The sequence below is a fragment of the Carcharodon carcharias genome, chromosome 2 (assembly GCF_017639515.1).
Source record: "Carcharodon carcharias isolate sCarCar2 chromosome 2, sCarCar2.pri, whole genome shotgun sequence".
In the NCBI taxonomy this organism is placed as follows: domain Eukaryota; kingdom Metazoa; phylum Chordata; class Chondrichthyes; order Lamniformes; family Lamnidae; genus Carcharodon; species Carcharodon carcharias.
The window spans coordinates 227,698,302-227,711,567 of NC_054468.1; positions in this window are offsets into that span (position 1 = coordinate 227,698,302).

The following is a 13,266-nucleotide window of genomic DNA, read 5'->3' on the forward strand; positions in this document are numbered from 1 at the left end:
CCTTCGACAGCACCTTCTAACCCCGTGACCTCTACCACCTAGAAAGGGCAGCAGATAGATGGGAACACCACCACTTCCAAGTTCCCCTTCAAATCATACACCATTCTGACTTGGAAATATATCGCCGTTTCTTCACTGTCACTGGGTCAAAATCCTGCAACTCCCTCCTTAACAGCACTGTGGGTTTATCCACACCACAGGGACTGCAGCGGTTCAAGAAGGCAGCTCACCACCACCTTCTCAAGGGCAACTAGGGATACACAATAAATGCTGGCCCAGCCAGCGAAGCCCACATCCTGTGAATGAATAAAAAATGTTCAGTGGGGTAAGCAAGTGTGCCTTGGTCTGGCCCTGATTAATTTTCCAGTCTGGCTAAGGTCCAAAGTATCTGATAAGATCCAGAAAGTCCATCTGAGTGAAAGATTAACATGGCCAGACTAGTTGCTAGACTTTATACAAGAAGAATGAATGAAATAATAATCAACAGCTAAGACTTTTTACAATAAAGTTAAATCATGTGTTAGGCCTGTCCGCTGAGCCAGTAAAAGGGAGAGAAAGTAAAAAGTTACTGAAACAGAGAACAGGCTGTTTCCCTTGGGTAATGACAGGGACAAGAAACGAAGCTCATTCAGGCTATCATGGAACTATGTTGCAAGAGAAAGCGAACTGAGTTGGGCTGGTTCTACCTGGGAGACTGCAAGACAATCTATTCAAAACCTTCACAGTTACAAATTGCAAATTGTTGATTATGGCAAAGGGTACAATTCCTAGAGAAAAGATCGAGGAAGTCACAGGTAAGAACAGAAGGGTATACCGGAATATCGCAGAGCAACAAGCACAAAATCAGGAAACCTTCATCGCCCAGTATGTTTCCAGCTAAGTTGCTGAAGTGAGCAGTTTAAATAGATTCATCTGACAGATATGTTCTGAAGAGGGAATGACTATATGCTGAGAAGCTTGTATTCTTAGCTTGGCCTTTTCAAAGAAAAACCTGGTCTATGTCACCCGCATTTGAAAAGCAAATTAACAAAATAAAAACTCCTTCTTTATCATTTATTGAATCTAATTGGTGATTGATGATGTTCCACACCATGAAACTAACTTGACCCTCCCCTTTGATTACTCAACATAATATTTAAATACCTCCTTTCCTTTACCATCTTGCTTTGTTAAACTCAGCTGTATTTGATCAGTATTTTCCGATTCTCCTTTTATTTACTTGGTCATTTGCATTGCAAGCTTAACAGGCTCATTGCTAATGCCAATATTAACTTTGGCCCTAAAGTGTTCAATATTAGTTACCAAATACTCAACACTGTGGTGTACTAGTTACTGAACATTCTAACTGTTCAAATTAATTACTGAACACCCTACTGTTATGGGCTTGATTGTCCAAGCAGGTTTCTCATTAGAAACATCAAACTTTATTTACAGGTTGCAGCAGCAGTTACTTGCTTTCATCAAGCTCCATAACTAGAAGAAGAAACCCTAGTCTAAGGTTCTCCGTGCTTGGAGCTGATTCGTTCAAACTGTAATGTGATATTATATAACACAATAAGTCTTAAAGCTGCAGCCACTACATTCCTTAATGCTACAGTTACCACATTTCTCCCCCTTTAAATTTTTTGTATAGTTTGTTTTTACAGAAGATCTATCTTAATGACATTTCAAAAATATACACGGGTCATGGAATTATAAGTTTCCTGGTCCGGGTGGAATGTCGTAGCTCCACAGCTTTAGAATCTCTTAGAGGATCCACTTTATCTCTAACCACAGCAACATCAGGCACCTCTTTAGACACAGGCAGTTCAGTGCCATCTACTCCGACAGAGACATTTGGTATGTCTATCCTTGGTTGAACAATTTCAACAGGGACCATGGGTTACACAATGTTTACAGATGGAACATAATTTTGTTGGGGTATCTCCCTTCTTCTCAAATGATCCACATGTTTGCAGGTGACCTGGTCCTCTACTTCTGCGAGGTACAACAAGGGTCCAGTCATAGAAACTATTACACCAGATAGCCAATTCGCTCCACCACCGAAGTTTTGGACGTATACTGCTTCACCAACAATAAATTCTCACTCACGACAATGCAAATCATGAGTCATGTTTTGATTCCCTTGATTTTTCTCCACCTTCCTCTCCAATTTTTTTTTGTGTGTTTATTCATGGGATGTGGGCTTTGCTGGCTGGGTCAGCATATATTGCCCATCCCTAATTGCCCTTGAGAAGGTGGTGGTGAGCTGCCTTCTTAAACCACTGCAGTCCATGTGGTGTAGGTACACCCACAGTGCTGTTAGGGAGGGAGTTCCAGGATTTTGACCCAGCGACAGTGAAGGAACGGCGATATATTTCCAAGTCAGGGTGGTGAGTGACTTGGAGGGGAACTTCCAGGAGGTGGTATTCCCATGCATCTGCTGCCCTTGTCCTTCCAGGTGGTAGCAGTCATGGGTTTGGAAGGTGCTGTCTAAGGAACATTGGTGAATTGTGAAGTATCAGGCTTAATCCATTCGAAGATGTTGCTTCATTAGAATTCTGAAGGTGTTGAAGCTGTAGTAGTGTTGGGGGGTTGTTCATTGACTTTTTTTGAACCATCTTTCATCTTGTCTTCTTCTGTCTACCACAGAGTTTATTCTTGTCCTTCACTTTGACTTCACAGTCGGCCAGACTTCCCGCAGGCAAAATCTCAACTTGGTTCCGTTCAGGGGTCGAGCTACCCATGGCTTCATCACCCGCTTGCATTTTTGCAAGTTCCACGACTTTTCCTTCCAATGCCTCTTTTGTATCATTTAGTTGATTCTTCAGCTCTCCTGTCTCCTTCTAGTATCTGTTGGCTTCCTCCTGTAACCTTGAACATTGCTGTGTCTTCTCTGCCAAATGGTTCTTCAGTTTGTTCAGAGTGACTTAAATTCTTTTGCTTCACTTCATACTTTTCCAGAGGTACAAACTTTGACCTGAGGGATCCATATAGTGTGTGAAGGTCTTTCAACAGGTTTTCCTTTTCTTTGCGAAGTTCGCTTGCTTCATTTTGAATTCTATAATTCAGCAGAGTCTCCTTGAGTCTCTTCTGCTGTTTTTCCCTGCTGCTGTTTAAGGCAGTCTTCATTTCTACAGGTTGCTGGATGACTCCTTTTGCATCCAATTAAGGTCCTTTGACTCTCCAGACTCATTCTGAAGCACCTTGCCTTGTTCCTTTACCAACTCAGGAACTCTTCCAGCTTCCTTTTGAAATCTCACTGGCCAATCAAGGTCAACTGACCTCAACTACTTAAAACCTAGAAGACTTGGTCCTTCACCTTCCACTACTACCTCTGGCAGTTGTGCTGTTTGATGCTTATAATTAACAGGTACAGTGGTAATACCCTTCATTTGGATAGCTTCGCCAGTATAAGTTTTTAATTTAGCTGAAGTCTGCTCCAAATTCAATTGTTGAGTCCCCTTGTTTAAACATTTGAAGGTGTGTCTCCCACTACAGTGGTTGAAGCACCAGTGTCCACTTCCACCATTAAAGGTTTTCCATTTACCTATGGAGTAACGTGATTGGCTCGGTCTTCCCTACTTTTACATTAAATAGGGAGTAAATATTAGAATTGGTGGTTTCTGGTTCTTCCACATCATGCACTTCAATTAACTTAAGTTTGCTGCCTGGGAATCTATCTCAATCATGCTTTACAATCAGTACTTTTATGCCAAAAATAGCACTCCACCTCTTTAAAACAGCAAGTTTCAGGAGTATAATTGCTTCCACATCAGTAACAATTCATTTTCAGATTTGCTGCTGACCTGATTCCTGGATTTATTTTAAATTTTCATGTAGCGGGGACCGTCTCCCGTCTCGCGGTGAAGTCTCGGCTTTTAGTACCACACCCGGCTGTCCATTCCCACCCCAACTGGAAAACGACACCGTTTTGTGCTCCTTGTGCATTCCATTTGGCACCTTCCATTGCGAGGGCTATTTCCAATGCTTTTTTAAAATCAAGGTTTACTGAGCTAATTATCATCGTTGAATGGCATCTTTCACACCGCAGACCAAACCGATCCCTGACCATATCACTTAGGGTCTCCCCAAAATCATGGTGTTTAGTCAGTTGTTTCAGTTTTGCCACATGTATAGAAATTGTCTCCCCCTGGGGCTCTAACCCTTGAATTAAACCTGAACCTCTGGCAACTTAGGGTTCGGGCTGAAAGTGACCCTTAACAGGTCTACCAATTCAACAAAGGGCTTTGAATTCGGGGCCATCAAACTTTGGATTAAATTGTAGGTTTTACTCTCACAAATGCTTAGGGAAATTGCTCTCCTCTTTTCCTCCCCATTATTTCATTTGCCTGGAAATAGAACCCGAGGCGTTCTACATATTGACACCAATCCTCTGTGGATAGTTTGAAGGGGTCAATCCTGCAAAAATGTGGCAAATCTGGTGAGTATATCTTCCTTTTCTTCTGTTTAAACAAGATACTTACAGTTGCTGGGTGAGGGACAATGCGGGACCCAATTTATCCTCATCGCCAGTTTGTTACGGACTTGATTTTCCAGACAGGTTTCTCATTAGAAACATCAAACTTTATTTACAGGCCGCAGCAGCAGTTACGTGCTTCCATCAAGCTCCAGAGCGAGAAGAAGAACCCCCACTTTAAGGTTCTCCGTGCTTAGAGTTGATTCATTCATACTGTCATGTGATACTATACAACACAATAAGTCATAAAGCTACAATCACTACATTCCTAAAAGCTACAATTATTACACCTACACTGTGCAGTATTAGTTACTGAACATTCTAAACTATTCAATATTAGCTACTGAACACACAACACTGCGTGACATTAGTTACTGAACATTCTAAACTGTTCAATATTAGTTACCAAACACCCTACGCTGTGCAGTATTAGTAATCGGATGCTCAACTTTTTTAATGAGACATTAACACATTTAAAATGAATGGATTAATGCTTCCATTAAAAAAGCAGCTAGAGAAATTTCATACCAAAGTGCTAATATTACCCAGCATGATGTTGCAGCCTTACATATATTGTCAACTTGTATATTATCAGCAAACCCTTTCTGTGGCCCTGAAGCCTTCTTGACAAATTTCTCATTTCAACCTGGCACTTCTGAAACCTATCAGCCGTGACAGCTGCTCACTGGACGGAGCTATTCACAGCAAACAGCTTTGAAGTGGAGAATTAGCCTGACCGAAGCAAGCCATCAGAGAAGAAAATCCAACAAATGTAACCCTGCTACTTCTGTTTATCTATTAGTCAAGTTCGGCCTGTCGATGCAAAACATCCCAATTCCACAGTTATTTCTCCAACTGAGCAACGTATACACTCAGATATACTCAAACACCTTACTGAGCCTGGCTTTGGATGAGTTGAACTCTAGAGAAATTTGCTTCCATGTAGCCTGCCCCTTTGCTGAATGCAGGGAGCCATGCTTTACCATCAACTGCTCAGAGTTGGAGTTTTATGATTGTGAGTGCTCCACCGTGTCAAAGTTTAGTGAAATTATCAGTGCCTATTCCGTGGTCTCTTGGCAGGCATCGCTTTCAAGACCACGGTTAGAAAAGACAAGAAATAAGTACTGGAAACTCCCTAGGACTTAGGTTTTTTATTGCGTAGAGGTCAATAAACTCCCGAGCGGCTGCTTGGTATTTCATGAAGATTTTATTTCAGTGCTGGAAAAATGTGGTACATTTTGGAGAAGCAATACTGCATTATTTTTCTCATTTCATCAACAACTACATGAGTCAAATGGTTGCAGTGTGAATGAACTGTGGAGTCTTCGTATCAAGCACTTTGAGATGGTTGACTTTCTATCCTAATTCCAGAAAAAAATTCTAGAAGAATCTTTTATTTAAATTTCATGCCAAGATATGGGTGACACTAGCAAGGCTGACATGTGTACCTTCCAGAGCTGAAAGATCGGTATTTAGTCCAAACCGCACTTCTTCCTGTAATTGTTTTCTCTTCGTCTAGCTGGCCTTTTATAAAAAAAATGTTTTTGGGATGGGGATGATTCTGGTAAGGCTGGAATTTATTGCCTATTGGTAGTTGTCTTCTCCTTGGGCCCTCTGGAAGCACTGCTGTTCATGCGGTGATGGTATTTTTTATATTTATTCTTTCATGGGATGTGGGTGTCATTGGCAAGTCCAACATTTGTTGCCCACCCTTAATTGCCCTTGCTCGGCCATTTCAGAGGGCTGTTAAGAGTCAACTGCATTGCTGTAGGTCAGGAGTCAGGTGTAGGCCAGACCAGGTAAGGATGGCAGATTTCCTTTCCTAAAGGGCATTAGTGAACCAGATGGGTTTTTACAATAATCTTTGATGGATTCATGGTCACCATTGCTGAGACTATTACAGAGACAGTTCCAAATTTTTTTATTAATGGAAATTAAATTCCAGTAACCTCTGTGGATGGGATTTGAACCATGACCCCAGAGCATTAGGCTTGGGCCTCTGAATTATTGGTCCAGTGACATTATCACTACACTACAGTTTCCACCCCTAGACTATTCTCAGACTGATATCAGTTGAAGAATTCCAGGAAGGATATTAGCAGTAATGATATGATATACTCCTGTCAGGATTGTGTGTGATATGTGTAGTGTTGTATATTTTATATCGGGGGTCAATGCAGAGATAGCACTGTGTAGCAGGTTTTATTCACAATGCTTTAAAACGTCTACTCCATTCATTAACCCTGGCTTTCAGCTCTTTTTCCAGCTTGTTTACTTTTTTCTGTGTCCACACCCAGGCTTAGCCAATCAAGCACAGTGAGCATCAAATATAAATAGACTCACATAATCAAACACAGAACAACTGACTGTGAGTTCAGGAGTGTGAAAGGAATGGCATTCCAAAGATATTGATACCCTTGTGCTTCCAAGTGGTAGATGGCACAGAGGAGGCTGATCATGTTGAGGTAAACTTCTGATGTGAGCCTTGTAAGATGTTGGAGAGGCTTTGAGGGGTTAGGAGGTGATGCAGTTATTATAAAGGATCCACCATCTGCACTATTCTTGTGGCCAGAATGTTGACATGGCTGGAGAACAGCTGGAGAACTATCCAATTTGTATATATTTACAGGGTCAATGCTTTGCTATCAGAGTTAGATGTATATATACCTCAAATCAGGATTAAGTATAGACAGAGATATTCAAACGTTGCTTGGAAGTTCACTGCAGTGTTGAAGGAGTGCTGCACTGTTGGAGGTGCAAAATAGGTGTTACATCTGTCTATTTAGGTGAATGTTGAAGATCAATTTTCACTATTCAATCAGGGAGTTGTTCTGATGAAAGCTCATCAACCTGAAACATTAACTCTGTTTCTCTCTCCATGGATTTGTCTGACCTGTGGTGTATTTCCAGCATTTTTGCTTTTATTTCAGTTGTCCTGATCAGCATTCCTCCACCAACCATCATCAGAAAAGATTATCTGGTCATATGGATCACATGGACTGCAGCGGTTCAAGAAGGCAGCTCACCACCACCTTCTCAAGGGCAACTAGGGATGGGCAATAAATGCTGGGCCCAGCCAGCGAAGCCCACATCCCATGAATGAATAAACAAAGGTCATTAACGTTTGTTGGATCTTGCTGTGCCGGAGTTGCCTACTGTGAAAAGTGCTGAAAGTACTTCTTTCAAGTACTTCAAGTGTTTAATTTATTCATTTAGTGTGAGAGAACAAGTGGAAGGGCTATGTGTTTAATACTGGCATTGTGCATTTCAACACATTTGCAACATCAAGTGATGTGGATGGAAATCGTTTTGCAGAACTCTTTTCATGAAGGGACTGACCCCGTAACATATTGCCAGTTGTCTGGTTAATTCCAATGTTCCATTAGAACTTCCAGAAGTGCAGCAAACATCCTACAAATGACACAGAGGATGAAGCGTCAGCAGACAGCCTGACCAAGGAGGTGATACTGTATTAGCTCCAATGTCACTGATGCTGTACAGCAAGAACATAAGGAGGCTTAACACTGTGCGCTGCAGGACAGCAGATCCCACATACACCTTTCCTGGTGACTCTCTATTTATTGCCACCTTTTGTGACCTGTTTTTGTCAGGCAGGCTGTTAGGTGCCCCACTGCTTTGGCTCCACTACCACACGAAATAAAGAAGGGAACAGATGAAAGACTTTGTTGAAGTAGAGTGTCAAAGGCTTCGCTGCTTGTGTAACAGAGCATATACTCAGTGCTCTGTGTACTTTGATGGATCTTGGAGTCAAAGGCGAAAACAGTGCTTTTACCACAAGCAACTTGCTTTTGTATAATGCCTTACTCCAAGGTGCTTCACTAGAATGTAGCTTTGACAAAATTTGATTACAAGTAAGAAGATATTAGGAGAGGTGACCTAAAGCTTGTAGGTTTTATGGGGCATCTTAAAGGAGAGAGGGTTGGGGGGGGGCGGTGGGGGGAATGGGTGGGGTGGAACATTTTAGAAAGAGAACTGCTGAGCTTAGGGTCTATACAGTTGAAGGCCCAGCCGCCAATGTTGGGGCGATAAAAATTGAGGATGGGCGAGAGGCCAGAACTGTAGGAAGCTGAGTTCTTGAAGGGTTCTATAAGGCTGCATGAGATTATAGGGATAGGGGGAATGAGGTCATGGAGCAATTTGAACATAAGGATGAGAATTTTAAATTCACTTTTATCAGACGATCCCGGTCTGAGGCGACAACTGCCATCTGATTCTCTTCTGCTTTTAAGCTTAACACTTGGGAGCAGAGATTTCGGGGGTTTTCTGTTTACATGTGGAGCATACATACAGGATCGATCCCTCATCCAGAGTTTACACTGCAGAAACCGGCAGTCTTATATCACAACAACAGCATTTTCATCCCCTATTTTCCTGAACATATATCACTGTTAATTCCCACATCCTGGGCTTGCTTACCCTATGAATTGTGACCAATGGATGGAGACTAAATCAGCTGTAGCTAGCTAACCACGGAGGGGGTAATATTAACGTTGTGAGATGCTGTAAAATGGCAGGTATTGTTAGGTCACCCATCATAGACCATAGCCATTTTCCTTTACATGGAGTCAATTAGATTAATGAAGGATGTACACACTGGGGGGAGATGATGATGTTGTGGTAGTGTCGCTGGACTCATAATCCAGAGATTCAGGCTGTGGGGACATGGGGGGGGGGGGACATCACAGCTGGTGGAATTTGAATTCAGTTAATAAATCTGGTAAATCAGTAATGCTGACCATGACAACTATCACTGATTGTTGTAAAGACCCATCGGTTCACCAATGTCCTTCAGGGGAGGAAATCTGATATGCTCACCTGGTGTGTCCTATACGTGACTCCAGACTCTTAACTGCCCTCTGAAATGGCCTAGCAAGCCACTCAGTTCAAGGGCAATTAGGGTTGGGCAAGAAATGCTGGCCTTGCCAACAACGCCCACATCCCATGAAAGAATAAAAAAAGCTGGTCAAGTCTTGAATGCCACCAACTAAACTTCCTTTAGGATTTTTTTTGGGATAGAGCAAGATGGAAATGGCAAAAGTGTCCTTTACCTCTTTTCACCCTTGTATCAATTTAACTAAATGTCCAAATGAGTTAAACTTGGTGTCAGTTTTGGATCTGAACTAGGAGGTTGTGAGTTCAAGTCCCACTGTAGGACTTCAGTGCAGAAATCAAGACTGATACTCCAGAGTAGTACTGAGGGAGTGCTGCAGTGTCCAAGGTGTTAACTTTCGGATGAGGTGTTAAACCGAGGCCCGTGTTGTAAAAGATCCCAGGGCACCATTTTTAATATGAACAGATGAGTTCTCCTTGGTGCCCTGACCATTCGTTATCCCTGAACCAACATCACTAAAACAGATTATCTGTTTCATTGCTATTTTCATGTTAAATTAAAAGCAAAATACTGCGGATGCTGGAAATCTGAAACAAAAACAAAAATAGCTGGAAAAACTCAGCAGGTCTGACAGCATCTGCGGAGAGGAACACAGTTAACATGTTGTGTGCAAATTGGCTGGTCCCTCTCAACATTGCAACAGTGACTACACTTCAAAAAGCATTTCATTGGCAGTTATGTGCTTTGAGACATCCAGTGGTTGTGAAAGATGCTATCTAAATACAACTTTTTATTTTTATTTATGGAAGTGCAGACAGAGAGGGAATGGGTGACCATCAGTCAGTAGAAAGGAGTCAGGCAGGTAGTCAGGAAATCCCCAGGGTGCATCTCACTTGAGAACCGTTTTTCTGTGTTGGAGAAAGGTGAGAGTGAGGGTTTTTCTGGGGAGTGCAGCCATGCTCATGGCACTGTGAGTGGGTCAGCTACACAGTGGGGGAGGAAAAGAGCGGGAGAGGAATAGTGGTAGGAGACTCGATAGTAAGGGGAACAGACAGGCATTTTTGCGGTTGTAGATGTGATTCCAGGGTGGTATGTTGCCTCCCTGGTGCCAGGGTCAAGGATATCACTGAACGGCTGCAGGGCATTCTAAAGGGGGAGGGCAAACAGACAGAGATTGTGGTACATATTGGTACCAAAGACGTAAGTAGAAAGAGGGATGAGGTCTTGCAAGCAGAATTTAGGGAGCTGGGAAGCAGATTAAAAAACAGGACCTCAAAGGTAATAATCTCTGGATTACTTCTGATGTCTCGTGCTAGTGAGTATAGAAATAGAAGGTTAATCCAGATGAATGCATGGCTGGAGGGAGGGCTTTAGATTTCTGGGGCATTGGGACTGTTTCTGGGGGCGGTGGGACCTATACAACGTTGTACCTGAACTGGAATGGGACCAACATCCTTGTGGGGAGGTTTGCTGGTGCTGTTTGGGAAGGTTTAAACTAACTTAGCAGGGGGGTGGGATCCTGAGAGGAGGTTCAGCAGGGGGAGATGCGCAGCCAAAATTAGAAGAGAGAGCAAGTGAGTCTGGAAGGCATAGAAATTATAGGCCATTTAAGGCACAAGGGAGTTTGGCAAGGTTGGACGGTATTTATTTTAATGGAAGGAGTCTGATGAATAAGGCAGATGAGTTGAGGGCACAAATTAGCACATGGATGTGTGATGTCATTGCTGTCACAGAGACATCGTTGAGAGTGGGGAGGGATTGGCAGCTCAATATTCCAGGATATAGGGTCTTCAGGCTAGACAGGGAAGGAGGTATAAGAGGAGAGGGTATCACAATATTGATCAAGGAATCAGTTACAGCAGTAAGGAGGGATGACATCTTAGAAGGCTCCTCAAATGAAGTCATATGGGTAGAACTGAAAAACAGAAAAAGAGCAGTCACATTACTGGGAGTGTACTGTCGGCCCCCAAACAGAGAGAAATAGAAGAGCAGATATGTAGGCAAATTTCAGAGAAGTGTAAAAGTATTAGGGTAGTAATAGTGGGGGATTTTAACTTCCCCAACATTAACTGGGTTAGTCATAGTGTGATAGGCTTGGAGGGAGCAGAATTCTTAAAATGCATCCAGGAGAGATTTTTAACCCAATACGTAGAAGATCCTACAAGAGAGGGGACGGTCCTGGACTTAATTTTAGAGAATGAAGCTGGCCAAGTGGTAGGGGTATCAGTGGGGCAGCATTTTGCAGATAGTGTTAGATTCAACGTTGTTATGGAAAAGGACAAGGATGGGCCAGAAATCAGAGTTCTAAACTGGCTGAAGGCCGATTAAGATCAGATATGATTTGGCCAGAATGGACTGGGAGCAGTTGGTTTTAGGTAAATCTGAGTCAGAGCAGTGGGACCATTCAAGAAGGAAATAGGGAGAGTACAGGGCCAACATATTCCAGTAAAGATAAAGGGTGGGAGCAACAAATCTGGGGAACCCTGGATGTCGAGGGATGTACAGGATTGGATAAAGAGAAAAAGGGAGGTTTACGGCAGATACCAAGGGCTCAAAACAGTGAAAGCCCTAGAGGAGTATAGAATGTGTAGGGGGAAACTTAAAAAGGAAATTAGGAGAGCAAAAAGGGGGCATGAAAAAACATTGGCAGGTAAAATAAAGGAAAATCCACAGTTATTTTACAAATACATTAAGAGTAGGAGGATAACTAGGGAAAGAGTTGGGCCCCATTAAGGACCATAGTGGTAATTTGTGTGTGGAGCTGGAAGGTAGGCTTCGAAATGAATCTTTTGTGTCGGTGTTCACAAGTGAGAGGGACGATGTGGGTATGGAAATCAGGCAAAATGACTGTGAGATAATTAAAGAAATTAGAATAGAAAGGGAGGAGGTTCTAAGTGGTCTGGCAGGCTTAAAAGTAGATAAATCTCCATCCCGGATGAAATGTATCCCAAGCTGTTGACTGAGGCAAGGGAGGAGATAGCAGGGGCGCTGGCAATAATTTTCAGTACCTCTCTGGCCACAAGAGAGTTGTCAGAGGACTGGAGGACAACCAATGTGGTACTGATATTCACGAAGAGAGGAAGCGATAAACCAGGGAACTACAGACCAGTCAGTCTAACCTCAGTGGTGGGGAAATTATTGGAAACAATTCTGAGGGACAGAATTAATTTACACTTGGAGAGGCAGGGATTAATCAAGGGCAATCAGCATGGTTTTGTTAAGGGGAGGTCATGTCTGACCAATTTGATTGAATTTTTCGAAGAGGTGACCAGGTGTGTAGATGAGGGCAATGCATTTGATGTAGTCTACTTGAACTTCAGCTACTTGGACTTTGATAAGGTCCCTCATAGGAGACTGATAACAATGATAAGAGCTCCATGGGACCCAAGGCAAATTTGTAAATTGGATCCAGAATTGGCTGAGTGGCAGGAAGCAGAGGGTGATTGTCGAGGGGTGTTTTTGTGACTGGATGCCTGTGTCCAGTGGGGTTCCACAGGGATTGGTGTTGGGTCCCTTGCTGTTTGTGGTATATACAAACGATTTAGACTTGAATATAAGAGTGTTGGTCAGTAAGTTCGTGGATGACACGAAAATTGGTGAGGTGGTAAATAATGAGGAGGAGAGCCTTAGATTACAGGAGGATATAGACGGGCTGATTAGATGGGCTGATCAGTGGCAAATGGAATTTAATCCGGATAAGTGTGAGGTAATGCACTTGGGCAGGACAGACAAGGCATGGGGATACACGATGAATGGTGGGACCCTGGGAAGTACCGAGGATCAGAGGGACCTTGGTGTGCATGTCCACCGGTCCCTTGACAGGTAGATAAGGTGATTAGGAAGGCATGTGGGATACTTGCCTTTATTAGCTGAGGCATAGAATATAAAAGCAGGGAGGTTATGCTGGAACTGTATAAAATGCTGGTTAGGCCACAGCTAGATTATTGCGTGCAGT